This window comes from Panthera uncia (assembly GCF_023721935.1).
Source record: "Panthera uncia isolate 11264 chromosome B3 unlocalized genomic scaffold, Puncia_PCG_1.0 HiC_scaffold_2, whole genome shotgun sequence".
Taxonomy (NCBI): domain Eukaryota; kingdom Metazoa; phylum Chordata; class Mammalia; order Carnivora; family Felidae; genus Panthera; species Panthera uncia.
In genome coordinates, this window is record NW_026057583.1 from 2,728,633 (window position 1) to 2,745,376 (window position 16,744).

General features: G+C 49.1%; 1 protein-coding gene across 2 annotated transcripts in view; it reads right to left on the reverse strand.

The window, feature by feature from the left end:
- Positions 1–16,744, reverse strand: part of HOMER2 (homer scaffold protein 2) — a 69,669-nt gene that overhangs the window by 27,931 nt on the left and 24,994 nt on the right. For both annotated transcript variants that reach the window (XM_049614310.1, XM_049614311.1), the window contains exon 2: positions 12,572–12,728. The gene's annotated coding sequence lies outside the window, so the exon portion shown is untranslated. The remainder of the gene's footprint in view (positions 1–12,571; positions 12,729–16,744) is intronic.

Consider the following 16,744-nt stretch of genomic DNA (forward strand, 5'->3'; position numbering starts at 1 on the left):
GGGCCCTGTGCTCTGTTCCCCGTTCTGTGCGCTTCCTTCCTCCCTCCCCCCAGCAGCCCCGGCCAGGCCTGGCAAATGCTCCCGACACAGAAAGAGCTGCCACCTGCCACTGACCTCTCCAGTGGTCCTCTCCTCTCCGGAATATTAGTCCCTCACGTCCATAGTGTTTCTACAGTTCTCTGATGCCTTTAAGCATCTTACCCAGGTTCTGCTCGTGGCCATCAGAGGAACGACTGCCTGCCAGAGTTTATACACCTTACGCAAAAGTGCAAGTGCAGACGCCATGGGAAGTTCGCAGGGCTGCAATTCACCACGTGTCTCAGGTGACACACTCTGCTGCAGAAACATGCAGCCTCGCATGGGGCTGCCGTTTATATCGAGAAGCAAAACACAGGGCGCCTGGGTGGCTCTGCCGGTTGAGCGTCCGACTTCGGCTCAGGTGATGATCTCACGGTTGGTGGGTTCGAGTCCCGCAACGGGCTCTGTGCTGACGGCTCGGAGCCTGGAGCTACTTTGGATTCTGTGTCTCCCTCTCTCTCTGCCCCTCCCCCACTTGTGTGTGTGCGCGCTCGCTCTCTCTCAAAAATAAATAAAATATATTAAAAAAATTTTTTCTATATATTCAAGGAAATGGGAAAATGGACAATGTAGATGAAAAAGGATATCTCCAGGGACTCAGGAGTTTTTAAGTTAATATATTTATTTTGAGGGGGGAGGGGCAGAGAGAGAGAGAGGGAGAGAGAAAATCCCAAGCTGACTCTGCACTGTCACCGCAGAGCCCGGCCTGGGGCTTGATCTCATGAACCGTGAGCTCACGACCCGAGCCAAGATCAAGAGTCGGATGCTTAACCAGCTGAGCCACCCCTGAATTTTGTTTTTAGGAATCAAACGGACATTCCAGAACTAAAAAATGCAAAGTCTAAAATTAACAGTTCAGTGAGTAGGTTTACTGATTGGATACATCAATAGCCAGGATTAGGGAACCGGAAGACCGATTGACAGAAAATATCAAGATTGAAACAGAACCAAAAATCAGGGGGTGGAAGGCTGGTAAGAATGTAAACCATGTTGGATGCACTCAGGAGGTCTAGTGGACACGTAACCAGAGTCCCAGAAGGCGAGGCGAGAAAACGGAACAGAGCGATATTCATAGAATGGTTGAGAATTAAAAAGAAAAAAACAACTTTTTGAGTCCACAGATTTGAGAAGCTGAATGAATCCCCAAGCAGGAGACAGATTTAGCTCTTAAAGCCAGTTAATCATTGTTTTCTAAGTAATACGTACATTACATTCCTTTTAAGCACTTACTAATTGTATGACCTTGAACATGTCATTCGATAAACGTGACTTTGTCGAGCCTCAGTTTTCCCATCTGTAAAAAGGGAATTAGATAGAAGACTGTATGAAAAAGTGCCTTAGGATCTGTTACATTCTAAAGAACTACCAGGGGACTTCACCTATGTTATTCCAGCCTGACTCTGGAAGAGCCTGTTTGGGGTGAGCTTCAGAAGTGTGTCCTCTACTCTGCTCAGCCTCTGTCCTCTATCAAGAGGGTTTTGGGGAGGCTGACCTCAAGGTACAGGTTTGCTGTAAAGGAGCAGAAAGATCTGGAATGAATCAGGTTTCCGAATGGGTCTGGTGATGGCTTTGCCCTTCCCAGCATCCTGGTAATTGAGAGGTGACCAGGGTTGGCTTTCTGGGATCATGGGATCCACGCTGATCGAGCAGCCCAGGCACACACCAGCCCTAGGCCTGCTCTGATTCCACCATATCAGTCCCAAGCGGAGCTGTGCCAGACCCCAGCCAACCTCCGAGGCCCCAGAAGCATTCCTTTATACTCGCCCCTGGTTTAGGCCGCACTTCCCACTCCCCTCCCCCCCCCCCCCCCATCGCCGACAGCGTCCGGTGACAGCAGGTAGAGCTCTTGACCAACTGTATCAAATTTGGTTATCTGAAAAATGCTTGATAACGTGTCCGAACTCACATGGGCTTTGGTACCCCAGGAGAGTTACCACGTGGATGGGAAGGGAGCCAAGAGTGCGGCGGGGGGCGTCCCTAGTCCACAGACGGGGTAAGAAGGGAGGTCGTCACGCACAGAAGGAGAAACGTTGTGTAGAAATTCCGAATACAGGTTTTTGAGTCGGACAACCTGAGTTTTATCGCTAGACCCTGCTCCTCACCGGCTCATTTTCTCGTCCTGTGAAATCAAGGAGAGAGCCTAGCCCCAGGCCTCCGTGAGCTGACAGAGGCAATAAACGGTCGTTCTCTCTGTATTAACTTCTAGAGGTTGTTGTGCCAAGCAGGCAAGGTTTATGCGTGAGCTGATGCCTCACTAGAAAACCCAGTAGGCATGTTCACACACGCACAGCAATGACACTTCTATTACTAGAGTACCTGTTCAGTGTCCTCTCTTCCCTGCTTTAGCAGATGAAAGAAAAGCGTTCTGGGTTGGCCCTGGAGAATAAACATTTCCTTCATAAGGAAAACCGCTAGTAGATTCATTCTTTGGAGTATTTGTAGGCACACCTCAGAGATATTTTGGGTTCGGTTCCAGACCACGGCGATAAAGTAAATGTCACAATCAAGTGTGGTAAGCGAGGTTTTCAGTTTCCTGAATGCATATAAAAGTTATGTTTCGGGGCGCCTGGGTGGCTCACTCGGTTAAGCGTCCGACTTCGGCTCAGGTCACGATCTCGCGGTTTGTGAGTTCAAGCCCCGCGTCAGGCTCTGTGCTGATGGCTCAGAGCCTGGAGCCTGTTTCAGATTCTGTGTCTCCCTCTCTCTCTGACCCTCCCCCATTCATGCTCTGTCTCTCTCTGTCTCAAAAATAAATAAAGGTTAAAAAAAAAATTAAAAAAAAAAAAAAAGTTATGTTTCTACCGTGCTGTAGTCTGTTAGGTGTGCAATAGCATTATGCTTACAAATAGTATGTCATTTTTTAAAATTCTTTTAACGTTTATTTACCTTTGAGAAAGAGTCAGAGCAGGAGCGGGGGAGGGGCAGAGAGGGAGGGAGACACAGAATCCGAAGCAGGCTCCAGGCTCTGAGCTGTCAGCGCAGAGCCCCACGCGGGGCTCGAACCCACAAACTGTAGTGAGATCATGACCTGAGCCGAAGTAGGATGCTCAACCGACTGAGCCACCCAGGAGTCCCCCAAAAGTACACACGTTAATTAAAAAATGCTTTATTGCTAAAAATGCGAACAATAATCTGAGCTTTCAGTGACTTGGAGTCAGTGATCACAGATCACCACCACGAATACAATGAATGAAAATGCTCGCAGGGCACGTGGATGGCTCAGTGGGTTAAGCCTCCAACTCTTGGTTTCAGCTCAGGTCACGATCTCACGGTCTTGTAAGTTTGAGCCCTTCTCATCAGGTTCTGTGCTGACAGTGTGGATGGAGCCTGCTTGGGATTCTCTCTCCCTCCCTCCCTCCCTCTCTCCCTACCCCTCCCAAACTCCCGCTGTCTCTGCTTCCCTCTCAAAACAAACAAACAAACAAACCCAAAAAAAAAAAAAAAAAGAAAATGTTTGGGGCGCCTGGGTGGCTCAGTTGGTTAACCGTCGGACTTCGGCTCAGGTCATGATCTCATGGATTGTGGGTTCGAGACCCACATCGGGCTCTGTGCTGACAGCTCAGAGCCTGGAGCCTGCTTCGGATTCTGTGTCTTCCTCTCCCTCTGCCCCTACCCCGCTTGTGCGTGGGTACGCGCTCTCTCTCAAAAAGGAAAAAAAAAAAAAAAGAACTTTCCAGATTCAGAAGAGAGGAAGAAATGGGAAGGAAAGCTATCATTGACTTCCATGTTACCCATTATGCTGCCATAATGGTAGCTGGTCTGACCCACCTCCGGGCCATACTGCTGAGTCCATCTATAACCAGTGAGACAAGTGGCCGGCTGTGCCCCCGGGACACCCAGCGCGAGAGTCAGTGGGAGCAATCACATTGTCAAACACGATCAAGCCCACAGCCTGCTTCCTTCATTTTCCACCAACATGGGAACCTCATTCTGTGCTGTACGTGGGGCAGCCCAGCAAGACTAGTCTCCCGGGAAGACACGCCTCGTGCGTGTACTCCTCCTGGGCCCCCAGGTCACCTCTGGCCACGTGGTCTCGTACCTGGAATTCACCTTAATGCTTCTGCTTCTCTCGAGGCTCCTTCACCCTCCTCAGCCTGCACGAGGGAGCACAGGAAGGGGACGCCCGTGAAAAGCCCATCAATCTGCTCGGGTCTGCGGTGGGAGTGCCCTGCGCAGCTGTGGGGTAGGAGGGACGCCCTGGGGTGCAGGGAGGACCCAGTCCCCAAGGGAGGCTCAGCTCTGGGCTGACGAATGGACCCCTCTCTCGTGAGCCTGGAGACAATGAGGTAGGGTGAGTTTCACAGCCAGAAGTTTAAACTCCATTTCGCTAGTAATATGGAAACTGCATGCCCATTACCAGTATCTACTCACCAGACCCAAAATATGTCTGATGATACCAAGGGTGGGGCAAGGGCATGGGGCAATGGGGGCTCTCACAGACTGCCAAAATCACTTTGAAAAACAGTGTGGCTTTCTCTCTCAAGTTAAGAATGCACCTTCTCAGCACACCTGCGTGAGTGCCTGACTCTTGGTTTCGGCTCAGGTCACGATCTCACAGGTGGTAAGATCTGACGTGTTTACTGAACAGCACAGAGCCTGCTTGGGATTTTCTCTCTCCCTCTCCCTCTGCTTCTCTCTCAAAATAAAATGAAGAAACTTTTAAAATATATTTTAAAAATAAGTAAATACGTAAAGAAGAACGCACATTCTCTTTCACTCAGCCACTGCACCACTAAGGACACCCAAGAAAGAAATCTTTGCACAGGTCTAGCAGGAGAAATACACAAGAATGTTCTCAGTACCAGTTCTGCAAAAACAAATGTTCACTGCCAGCAGAACACATAAACTCATACATTCCTACAACGAAATACTATCCCACGGTCAAAATGAACCAAGGCTGCAGGCATCAACAAGGACGAATCGCAAAAACAATGTTGGAAGGTGATCGAAGGTACAAACTTCCTGCTGTAAGATACATAAATACTAGGGATAGAAGGTACAACAAGATGACCACAGCTAACCCTGCTGAATGATAGATATATGGGGAAGTCATCAAGAGTGCAGATCCTGGGGCACCTGGGTGGCTCAGTAGGTTAAGTGTCAGACTTCGGCTCAGGTCATGATCTCACGGTTCATGGGTTCGAGCCCTGCATTGGGCTCTGTGCTGACAGGTCAGTGCCTGGAGCCTGCTTCGGATTCTGTGTCTCCCTCTCTCTCTGTTCCTTCCCCGCTCACACTCTCTGTCCCTTTCTCAAAAATAAATAAACATTAAAAAAAGAGAGAGAGACAGAGAGTAGATCCTAAGAGCTCTCATCACAAGGAGAAACCTTTCAGGGTGCCTGGGAGGCTCAGTCTGTTAAGTGTCCAACTCTTAGTTTCATCTCAGGTCATGATCTCGTGGTTTGTGGGTTTGAGCTCTGTATCGGGCTCTGTGCTAACAGTGCAGAGCCTGCTTGGGATGCTCTCTCTCCCTCTCTCTCTCAAAATAAATAATCTTGAAAAAAAATTAAAAAGAAAAAAAAACAAGGAGAAACTTTTTATTGTATCTGTATGACATCAATGTAGCTAAACCTACTGTGGAAATCATTTCACGATATATGTAAATCAGGGGCACCTGGCTGGCTCAGTGGGAGGAGCATGCAACTCGATCTCGGGGTCATGAGTTCAAGCCCCATGTTGGGTGTAGAGATTACTTAAATAAAATTTAAAAATATATATATGTATGGGGCACCTAGTGGCTCAGTCGGTTAAGAGTCTGACTCTTGATTTTGGCTCAGGTCATGATCTCATGGTTTGTGAGATCAAGCCCCACATCGGACTCTGCACTGACAGCACAGAACCTGCTTGGGATTCTTCCCCCCCCCCCCTCTGCCCCTCACCTGCTTGTGTGTGCTCTCTCTCAAAAGAAAAAAATAAACATTAAAAAAAATACATATATATTTGTAAATCAAACCACTATGCTGTATGCCTTAGACTTACACAGTGATGTGTGTCAGATATGTCCCAATTAAACTGGGCAAAAAAACCCCAACGCTAAGCAAAATAATAAAAAGGAAGTCACAAAAGGAGATACACAGTATGGGTCACCAGTAGGATATTTATATAAAGGTCAAAAACAGAAAAAAATAATATATTATTTAGGGCAAGGATCAAAAAAAATATAGCCTGCAGGCCAAATCCAGCCCATAATCTATTTGTGTAAATAAAGTTTTATTGGCACACAGCCACGCCCATTCATTTACATACTGGGCTACGGTGGTTTTCTTGCCACAAGATAAGTTGAATAGCTAGACAGAGACTATACAGTTCATTAAAAAAGTTACTACAAGGCCCTTTAGAGTAAAATTTTGCCAACCTCTGGTTTAGGGATACACACAGGGGGCAAAACCATAAAGAAAATTAAGAGATCGCTTAATGCAAATTTCAGGAGAGTGGTAACCTTCTGAAAGGCATATAATTAGGGACAAGCCCATAAAGGGACTTCTGAAGGAGCAGTAAAATCCTAAGTTCCTCAACCAGGCGGCTGGGTATAAGAGTGTTGGCTCTATCCTCAGACGTTAAACGGTACCAATAAACAGTTATAACAAAGTTGGGGGCGCCTGGGGGGCTCAGTCAGCTCAATGTCCGACTTTGGCTCAGGCCATGATCTCCCGGTTCGTGGGTTTGAACGCCATATCGGGCTCTGTGCCGTCAGCTGGGAGCCTGGAACCTGCTTCGGATTCTGTGTTTCCCTCTCTCCCTGCCCCTCCCCCGCTCATGCTCTGTCTCTCAAAAATAAACAAACATTAAAAAAAAAATTAAACTTGTCAGAGAGGCTAATTTTCACTGTGAGCAGAAGCTTCTCGAATGGGGAGGTGGAGCCCTACACTCAGGGACACTGGGGAATTGTGCTGGGGACAAAGGAAGAGGCTGGGCCTGTGGGTTCCGGCCTCAGGGGAGAGGGGGGCTTAGCAGACTGTGGGGTTACCGGAGTGGGGTGTGTCCCCAGCAGGAGGGGACAAAAGAGCAAGAGAAGAGGCCCCGGTGGCACCAAGAGGAGCAGGGGAAGGACGCAGGAGGCAGTGGGGACAATCCAGAGGGAACAAGAGAATGAGGTCCTGGGCGCTGGGAAGGAGGGTACCCCGTGGGTGGTAAATGCAGCAGCAGAATGAGTCAGCAGTGCCTCCGTGAGGGGCGGAGGGTTGTCTGGGGGGAGAAGGTGAAGTCCAGAAGGATACTTTATATAAAGCATCTTGGGGAATAGGCTTTAATGTGAGCTCCTGTCTCCTGCGCCACCCCCTTCCTCTTTAGAGAGTTATCACTGGAACTTGCACAGAGAAAAATAAAAAAGACTCCGTGGTAAAAGACCCAGCTCCTGCCGGTCGCTGGAACCACGTTTTTGGGGAAGGCACAAATGTGTCCACCGCCCCCAACCCCCGGCCTGCGGCCTTGCTCTGGATTTCAGAGGATGCTGTTGTGGCACAAAATGGCAGACATCCCTGGATTCCTCTCCACTGAGAGTTGTCCCCAAATCCAGGGTGTTGGAAGCTGGAAGAACCCGCAAATTTTCTACAAGAGGCTGGGACCGAGTTACAGCAACTGACAGACATGTTGCCTGCTTCCAGAGTAGGGATTAATAGATGCTTTTTCTCTTTTCTTCTCAACCCCAATCAGGGAAGAAAAGAAACCAACGTTCATTGAAAACCTACTGTGTGCCGAGACCCTTCCATTTGTCAGCTCCTTTAACAGATGATCGGATCCGAAAGAGAAAACTATAATGACGGGGGAGGAGGGGACCTGGCTGTGTTCTTGAAAGCAGTTTCGCATTCCCAGGAGAAAATACCAGCGAGTCAGGGCTTCAGATGCTGACATCCTCCGAAATTTCATGGTTAGGCAGTCCTCACTATGCAGCGGACGCTGCTAAGTACTGGCAGAATGGATGACCTCCGAGGTCTCTTCTGACACGGGTTTCTGTGATCCTATAAATAACAGAACCAAGGGCAGCAGAGCCATCCAGAGCACCTGGGAGAAGCACCTGTTCCGGGCAAGTGCCGCCCACAGGCGAGGCGACACCTCACAAGGGGGCGGTGCTGAGCTCGGTCGGGGAAAGAGGGCCAGTGGCACAATGAAATCCAGCACCCTTGTGGCTCTGGGAACGGAGTTCCCGCATAACGGAGGTGGCTGTTCTGCCCCCAAACTCCCCACAAATCGTCCCACTGTTGGTGTGCAGCTGGTGGCCATGGAATGGCTCAGGCCCTGGGTGCCCTCGCTCCTACCTGTCTGTCCACACACAGGTGACACTGAGGTGCGGGTCCTGGGTCCCTCTTGGCACACCTGCCCCAGAGCCAGAGGGGATGAGGCCAGGCCCGGCCTTGTCACCCACTGACTATCCCACCCACCTTGTGGTGCGGCCCTGTCCGGCTTGGCCCCGGGACCCCAACGATGAGCCAGGCCTGGTCCCCGGTCCTCAGGTAGAGCGTGGCACCCTGGCGGCCCACACACAGAAAAGGACCCACGTGACCCCCCAGAATCGAGCAACGCCGAGATGATGCACCAGGACTCCGGCCCAGCCGTGCCTTTGGCAGTGGGTGGGGCTGACACGCAAAGCCTTTTCCCTGAGAAGAAGAAAGGGCCTACTGTTTCTGGAAGAATGAAGAACGGGTCTGAATACAGGTTTTTCCTGGGATGAACAGCACCAACTGCTCTCAGGGGAAGGAGAGGCCTTCCAAATCCTTCCCCAAATGGATCATGACAAAAGCCTGGATGGGACCCAGCACTTGCCGTGTCCTGGTGTGGAATGGCAGCCACCACCTTCCCTTAATGGGGGGCCTGTGCGCTGCGGGCCGGCCGCGGTTCACTCGGACGCTGAGTCTGCTGTGGCCTCTGCTCACAGCGACCTCAAGTCCCTTCCACACCTGCATGTCTATTCCATGGTTTGGGAGGGACAGCTGGCTGACAAGCACCAATAAGAGGCTCAAGGTTGTGGACCTGATTGGCCAGGCCAACAGACAGAGGCAGGACCCAGGCCCTAGACCTGCCCGAGGTCTGAGGTGCAATTACCCACGCACCAAGACTCAGCCCCAAAGGCTAAAAAACATCTGACCGATCGGCCACCTTGGTTCGGATCAACATTTGGGATGAAAGGCCTAAAACAGAGCAGTGACTGCTATCTGTGTCCTATGTCCCAGTTCTCACGGCAGGAAACTTGCCTTCCCCCCACCCCCACCTCTTCCCTGAGCGCTAATCACAGTAATTAAATGACTAAGGTCCCTACATGCCCACTACCCTGGGCCTCCTGCTCCCTCACAGGACAACCCCTTTTGCAGGACAGGCCCTGTCACGGTTCTCGTGCCGCAGGGGTAAAGTGGGAGCCCTGGGTGGGCTCTGCGAACACCAGGAGGCCAGGCACCATAGGAGGGCTGGCCCAAGATCCTCGGGCTCCGTCTCTGAATTCCGGCAGTGTCCCATGGCCCAGGTTTCCAATTCCCACTCTGTAAGGGACCCCGCACCGAGCCTGAATTGGCTCCACTCTGCAGCCAGGGTGTCGGCCCCCCCGCACCCATGTGATTCCTCACACACCACTGGCACGTCCAGCTCACTCCCCACCACACCGTCCTGGCCCTTCAGGAGCCGCAGAGCTGTCTGATACAGTGGTGGACACTTTGACAAATTACTGAAAGCCCAGCTAATAGGACTAAAGCACTTTCTCTAAGAAAAGTGGTTTTATCTGTATTTACGCCCAGTATATCCTTGGATAACAGCTGACAGAAGGGTAAGCCCAGCTCAAGGACAGCAGATGAAGTGACAGCGTCTACAGATAAAATAAAGTGGGTCAGCTTGACTGGCCACCCCTATCAGAGAATCCTGGCAAGAATCAAGGGGATTCCAGCTCAAAAGCATAGAGAATCGGGGCACCAACTCTGGCTCTGGTCATGATCTCATGGTTCATGGGTTCAAGTGCCGTGTCGGGCTATGTGCTGACAGCTCAGAGCCTGGAACCTGCTTCAGATTCTGTGTCTCCCTCTCTCTCTGCCCTTCATCTGCTTGCACTCTGTCTCTTTCTCTCTGTCTCTCAAAAATAAACAAACATTAAAAACAATTTCGGGGCACCTGGGTGGCTCAGGTCATGATCTCACAGTTCGTCAGTTCGAGCCCCACACCAGGCCCTACGCCGACAGCACAGAGCCTGCTTCTGAGCCTCTGTCTCCCTCTCTCTCTGCCCCTCCCCCGCCTTCACCCAAGGAAACAAAACCACTCATTCAAAAAGACGCACTCCCACGTTTACTGAGTGTGATTTACCACAGCCAAAAGCACGGAGGCAGCCCAAGTGAGCATCCACAGACGAATGGGTAAGGATGTGGTACATGTACTCGATGGAATGTCACTCAGGCGTAAACAAAGGAACGAGGTCTTGCCATTTGTGACAACATGATTGGATCTAGAGAGTACGGTACGAAGTGAAGTCAGAGAAACGCAAATACTGTATGATCTCACTTACATGTGGAATGTGAAAAAACAAAACAAATGAACAGAAAACAGAGAACAAACTCATGGTTGTCAGAGGAGAGGCAGGTGTGGGGGGGGTGGACGAAATGCGTTAAGGGCAAGCAGGAGGCCCAACCTTCCGGTTAGAAAATAAGTAAGGCATGCGGATGAAAAGTGCAGCACAGGGAACAGTCAATAATACTGTAAAAACGTTGTTTGGTGACAGGTGCTGACACTTCTGCTGAGCACGAAGTAACGCGTGGAGTCAGTGAGCCAGTATGTCATGTACCTGAAACTCACACAACATCGTATGTTGATTACACTTCAATTAAAAGAAAAAGACGGTCTCAGGACAAGTTGTGGCCATAAAACAAAACAGTAGGCATAAATGTGAGGTACTTCAAAGGCAGATTCTTTTGACCAACTAAAAAGGGAATGAGTTTCTACTTTTTTTCTTTTCTTTTTTTAGCCCAAATGATTGGGAATGAAAATGGAGAGGTGGTTTAGAGGGCAAATAGGGGAATTCAGCTTCAGATACACTGACTTTCTTTCTTTTTTTTTTAATAAGTGACTTTATTTATTTAAAATTTTTAAGTCAACTCTACGTCCAACGTGGGGCTTGAACTCATGACCCCAAGAGCAAAAGTTGCACACTCTAGGGGCGCCTGGGTGGCTCAGTTGGTTGAGGGTTCGACTTCGGCTCAGGTCATGATCTCACAGTTCATGAGTTCGAGCCCCGTGTCGGGCTCTGTGCTGACAGCTCGAAGCCTGGAGCTTCCCTTGGATTCTGTGTCTCCCTCTCTCTCTCTGGCCCTCCCCTGCTCATGCTCTGTCTCTCTCTCTCTCTCTCTCAAAAATAAATAAACATTAGAAAAAAAAAAGAGAGAGTTGCACACTTTACTGACTGAGCCAGCCAGGCGCCCAGACAGACTGAATTTCTGGTGCAGCAGATAATGTAAATTGTAAAACTGTCCAGTGGGATGAACAGAGATTAAAAACAAACAAAAAAAATCATAAAGCATCAAATCTACTTTTTTTGTTAACTTGGTGATACTGCTGACATGCCTTCTTTATCCTGCTCCCATAGCAATGTGGCCAAAATATCAAGGAAGACAGCAGAATAATACAACATCCAGAAAAAAAAAATGTATTTCAAGAAATACTACAAAATCTTATAATAAAATTCGACTTCTGGGAATAACACCACCAAAACCAGACTAGATATAACACCCAATGCTGGTAAGGGTGTAACACACGGCATCTCGTGCGTGCTGGAAGAAGGGACCCTTCAGAAGGAATTTGGTCATGTCCATCATAAGCCATAGTTAATATCTCGGCCTATAATATTACTTTCGGGAATCCATCCTAAGGAAATATCCACAAGAAAGCACTAGGTATGTGCTGAATGAGTGAGAGTATTTGTTGCATAAAGATGCTCATTAGGGGCGCCTGGGTGGCTCAGTTGGTTAAGCATCTGACTCCGGCTCAGGTCATGATCTCACGGCTTGTGAGTTCGAGCCCCGTGTCAGGCTCTGTGCTGACAGCTTGGAGCCTGGAACCTGCTTCAGATTCTGTGTTCTCCTCTCTCTTTGTTCCTCCCCTGCTCACACTCTGTGTCTCTCTCTCTCTCTCAAAAATAAATAAACATTAACAAAATTAAAAAAAAAAAAAAGATGCTCATTATCTGTAACAGTAAAAAACTAGAAGCTACTTACATATGCAACCAGAAGGGGAGAGATTGAGAACATTACAGGACCTCAGTGGAGCCATTACACGGGCATTAAAACACCAGTTACAAAGCCAATGTGGTAACAGGGAAATCTTTTTTTTTTCTTTTTTCACTTACCATAATGAAAAAAAAAAAAAAAAAAAGCAGGCTGTGTGACTATACCAACGTCATGATTTTAAAAGCAGCATTTGCGTTAAGCATTAGGATCCGGTGCATCCTTTCCCCTCCACTTTCAAACCTATCTGCCTTTGATGAGAAGGAAGGAATGGAGGATGTTAAAATCAGCCTCTGGGGTGGTACCTTGGCTCCATCCACGCTGATGATGCGATAGCTGTTCCTGGTGACATCGTAGAAGTAGGAGACGGTGACCGCCTGCTTGCTTGCAGGCACCCAGTTCTTCTTGGTGCTGGGGTCGATCTGGAAGACGTGTGCCCGCGTGGTGAAGATAGGCTGTTCTCTGCGAGAGGAGAGAAGCGTGTGTGAGTTGAGGGAAGACGGCTTCGTGTATCGCCAGTGACTGCTGGCCCCCCCGTGGCCCCCAGAGATTTTCATAGCTTATTGGCAAAGATACATATGCATGAGGACAATGAAAATAAGAGGAAAAAGAGACCCCAGCAGAGGAGGCACTGAAACCCCGCACACTGAGGCTTCAGGGCGATTGTCCTAATGAACAATTTGCCTTAAATACCACTCCTAGTCCAGTGTTTTGATCCTGCCGCAGGCCGGCTCTTTTTCTGACAGCCTGTTGGCCTCTTGGGGATTTTACGACACGTTTATTTTGGAGGATTCTGCCACCATTTTAGCATTCTGCAACCCACTTGCAGCTTTGTTGTTCTATTTCTAGTGAGTACTTCTCAAATCCGCAGCATTTTATGAATGATGGCTTCATTCGTAACGGACTGAGCCTTAAAGTTTTGTTTCCAACTTATAAACCTTTTTGAGTTTTAAAGTCATGAAACCCAGCTCTTTTGCTATTCTTGCCTCTGTATCACTGTTGTTGCTTTTTCCCTCTGCACGTCTGTAAATTTTTAATGTGATTCTTTACATGTTTTTTTTTAATCTTTATTCATTTTTGAGAGAGAGACAAAGGCAGAGCGTGAGTGGGAGAGGGGCAGGGAGAGAGAGACACACAGAATCTGAAGCAGGCTCCAGGCTCTGAGCTGTCAGCACGGAGCCCGACGCGGGGCTTGAACCCACGCATTGCGAGATCATGACCTGAGCCGAAGTCGGATGCCCAACAGACTGAGCCACCCAGGCACCCCTAATGTGATTATTAACCAAATGAGCACACTATCCAGGTTTCTTTCTGACAAGTGGGGAATTAATTCGATCTTGACAATAAGCATCAAGAAATAAGGCAGATGGATAAAAACCATAATGTATTATACTGCAATTCATATTTTAAGGTATATGCCTCACAAAGTAAGGTAAAAATCAAACATAGCCTCATTGCAGAATATACCTAATTTTAAAGAAAGGGTCTTCAGGCAAACTGGCTCAAAAATCCTTAAGGTGTTCAGGGGCGCGTGGGTGGCTGAGTCGATTAAGCATCTGACTCTTAATTTGGCTCACGGTTCATGGGTTTGAACCCCACCATCAGGTTGGGATTCTCTCTCTCCTCTCTCTCTCTCTGCCCTTTCTCTGCTCATGTATGCACACATGCTTTTCCTCTCTCAAAATAAATAAACTTAAAAAAAATCCTTTAAGTGTTTAAAATAAGATGGGGGAAAAAGCCAGCAGGATGTAAAGACAGCCCCATCATTCATAAAATGCTACAAGTGTAATAAGCATTTACTAGAGATAAAAACAAAACCAAAAGGTAACTTCGGACGAGTTTTCAAAATCCCAACGATGCCAAAAGAGACGACATAAAACAGTAGGACGTGACAAATGGGTAAAAAAAAAAAAAAAAAATCAAAAGGAGAAAGTGAATTTTAAGTAGTCTGGTCTCTAGACAGAGTGGTTTCAGGCAAAGCAGGCTTTGAATCCATCCTGCCTATAGAAGGCTCATTACTGGAAAGAAAGCTCTTTCTTAGAAGAGAAACTTCTTCCTAGAAAAGCAATTTACTACTTGAGCCTCATGCAAAGAATACAGAACATCACCATGAATATCAGCATCGGCCATCGACTGTAGACAAATGCAGAAAGATTTTCATGACTGTTGTTCTGGGAGAATAAAAGCCAAGGGCATGCTATGCATGCCACCTCGATGCACCTGTTAATCGAGAGGCCAGCTTTCCAGAAGAACCAACAGAAGCATTCACTTTCCCCCCACCCCGAAACCTCCCTTTTAGATCCCAGAGCAGGACATGTGCCCCTGGGGGTGTGGATTACTAGGACATCTGTCTTCCCTCAACCGTGATTAAGTTCACCCCCCCCCCCCCCACCCATTCCCAAACTGACACCCTTCCAGCGGCAGGGGGACTGCGTGTGGAAACAAAAGGGATATTCTCATTGTAATTTCCCTCCTCTGCTGTCACCAGGGGCCAGCCTGCAGGGGAGTGTGTGCTCGTGCACCCGACTGCCAGCGCTGCTAATCACGTCCACGTGGGGAAGTCTGACATCTGGATCCCCCAGCTGTGCTGTCGGCCCCGGCACCATGTTTTGCAAATCATCTAAGCACAACACCGTAAAGGAAAACACTTGTTCACACGGCATTCTCGTGCATACGCAAGAAGAGGGGCTGACAGAAAGGGCAGAAACCACAGAAAAGGTTTTCAAAGAAATCATGCAATGTGTACACATATGCAATCATGGTATACACCTAAAACTCACACAGTGCGATATGCCAATTGTACTTCGATAAGAGAAAATAACCACACTGTGCTGAAGTCCGCGCCTCCCTGGCACCGAGGGGGAACAAGCGGGCAGGGGCCCAGGGGTCAGGCAGGAGCCCTCGCTGGGGAAGGGCTTGGCTTTCAGACTTGCCCTCGTGTCCTCCACACTGAGGAAGAGGGATTGGGTCCGGGCTTTAGCACCATTAGACCAGTGTTTTCTAACCCTCTGATAAAATTAGCTGGGGCACTTAATAAAAATACAAGATCCCTGGGCCGCCTGGGTGGCTCAGTCGGTTGAGCATCTGACTTCAGCTCAGGTCATGATCTTGCAGTCCATGAGTTCAAGCCCCGCGTCGGGCTCTATGCTGACAGCTCAGAGCCTGGAGCCTGCTTCAGATTCTGTGTCCCCCTCTCTCTGACCCTCCCCCGTTCATGCTGTCTCTGTCTCAAAAATAAATACACATTAAAAAAAAAACAAAACCAAGATCTTGAGCCCCAACCTATCCCACTCCCCACCCCCCAGAAACCTGGCTGTAGAGGGAGGAGTTAGGTAGGTCTATTTTTTTTTTTAAGTTTATTTATTTTGAGAGAGAGAGAGAGAGAATGAACAGGGGAGAGGCAGCTGGGGGACTGGGGGACTGGGGGACAGGGTGAGTGGGAGGGGACAGAGAATCCCAAGCAGACTCTGTGCTCTCAGAGCAGAACCCAATGCCAGGCTCAAACTCAGGAACTGTGAGATCATAACAGGAGCCAAAATCAAGAGTTGGGCGCTCAACCGACTGAGCCACCCAGGCGCCCCTGGGTAGCTCTGTTTTTAACAGAGCTGGGGAGATAGGCACATCAAACATAACAAGTGATCTAGATAAAAAGATGGAAAAAGTGACCCCACAGCCGGCATCTCTCCTCCAGAAAGACACAGCTAATTTTGAATGACACGGAATGACACGAACACTTCCTCCCTCAGCCTGAAGGGGACTACGGTGACACCAAGAACAGGAACTTGGGGTGCAAAGGGTGGGGAGATGCACGGTGAGGCAGGAGTGCTCTGGGCAGGGACGGGGGTGCAGCTTGTGTGGCCAAGCAGTGATCTCCTGCAAGCACCCTGTGTCCCTGAGGCCTGCAGGAGAGAGGAAGTGAGGAGAGCAAAGCGAACAGAGGCGGGGTGGGAGGGACAGACAGACAAGAGACGGGAGAGCTCCTGACCAGGGATAAGCAAAAGAGGAGAGTCATGTGCATGGCGTGATTCAGGTCAAGGTGAACACACGGACAGGAAGATGCCCCAACTCCACATCTGCCCGCTCAGCTCTGGGGATGGGCCAAAGCCATCGTGGGTCACCCTGGGGGCCCCACCCAGAACCCCAAGTGTGTCGGAAATGCACAGCGGACCCAGCTGGCCACGCCCTCAGTGGCTGCAGCCCGGCTCACCGTGGTCAGGTCTCTGCAGGGCAGAGCGGGGAGAGTCCAGGACCTGCCTTCCTCAGTCCTGGGAAAGCCAGCCGGCCTGGTAGCAGCTTTACATCCAGGAAACTACCCACGATACTGAGATTTCCACGTGAATAACCAAGCCTGAGGCCAGGGGCAGTTCCATTTAATTCTTCTAAAATTCAAAAATCTAATGGTATTTTAAAAAAAGGCGGGGGGGGGGGGCAGGGAAGGATTGAAAAAAAAAGCCAGCAGTTAACATTAATGACTACTT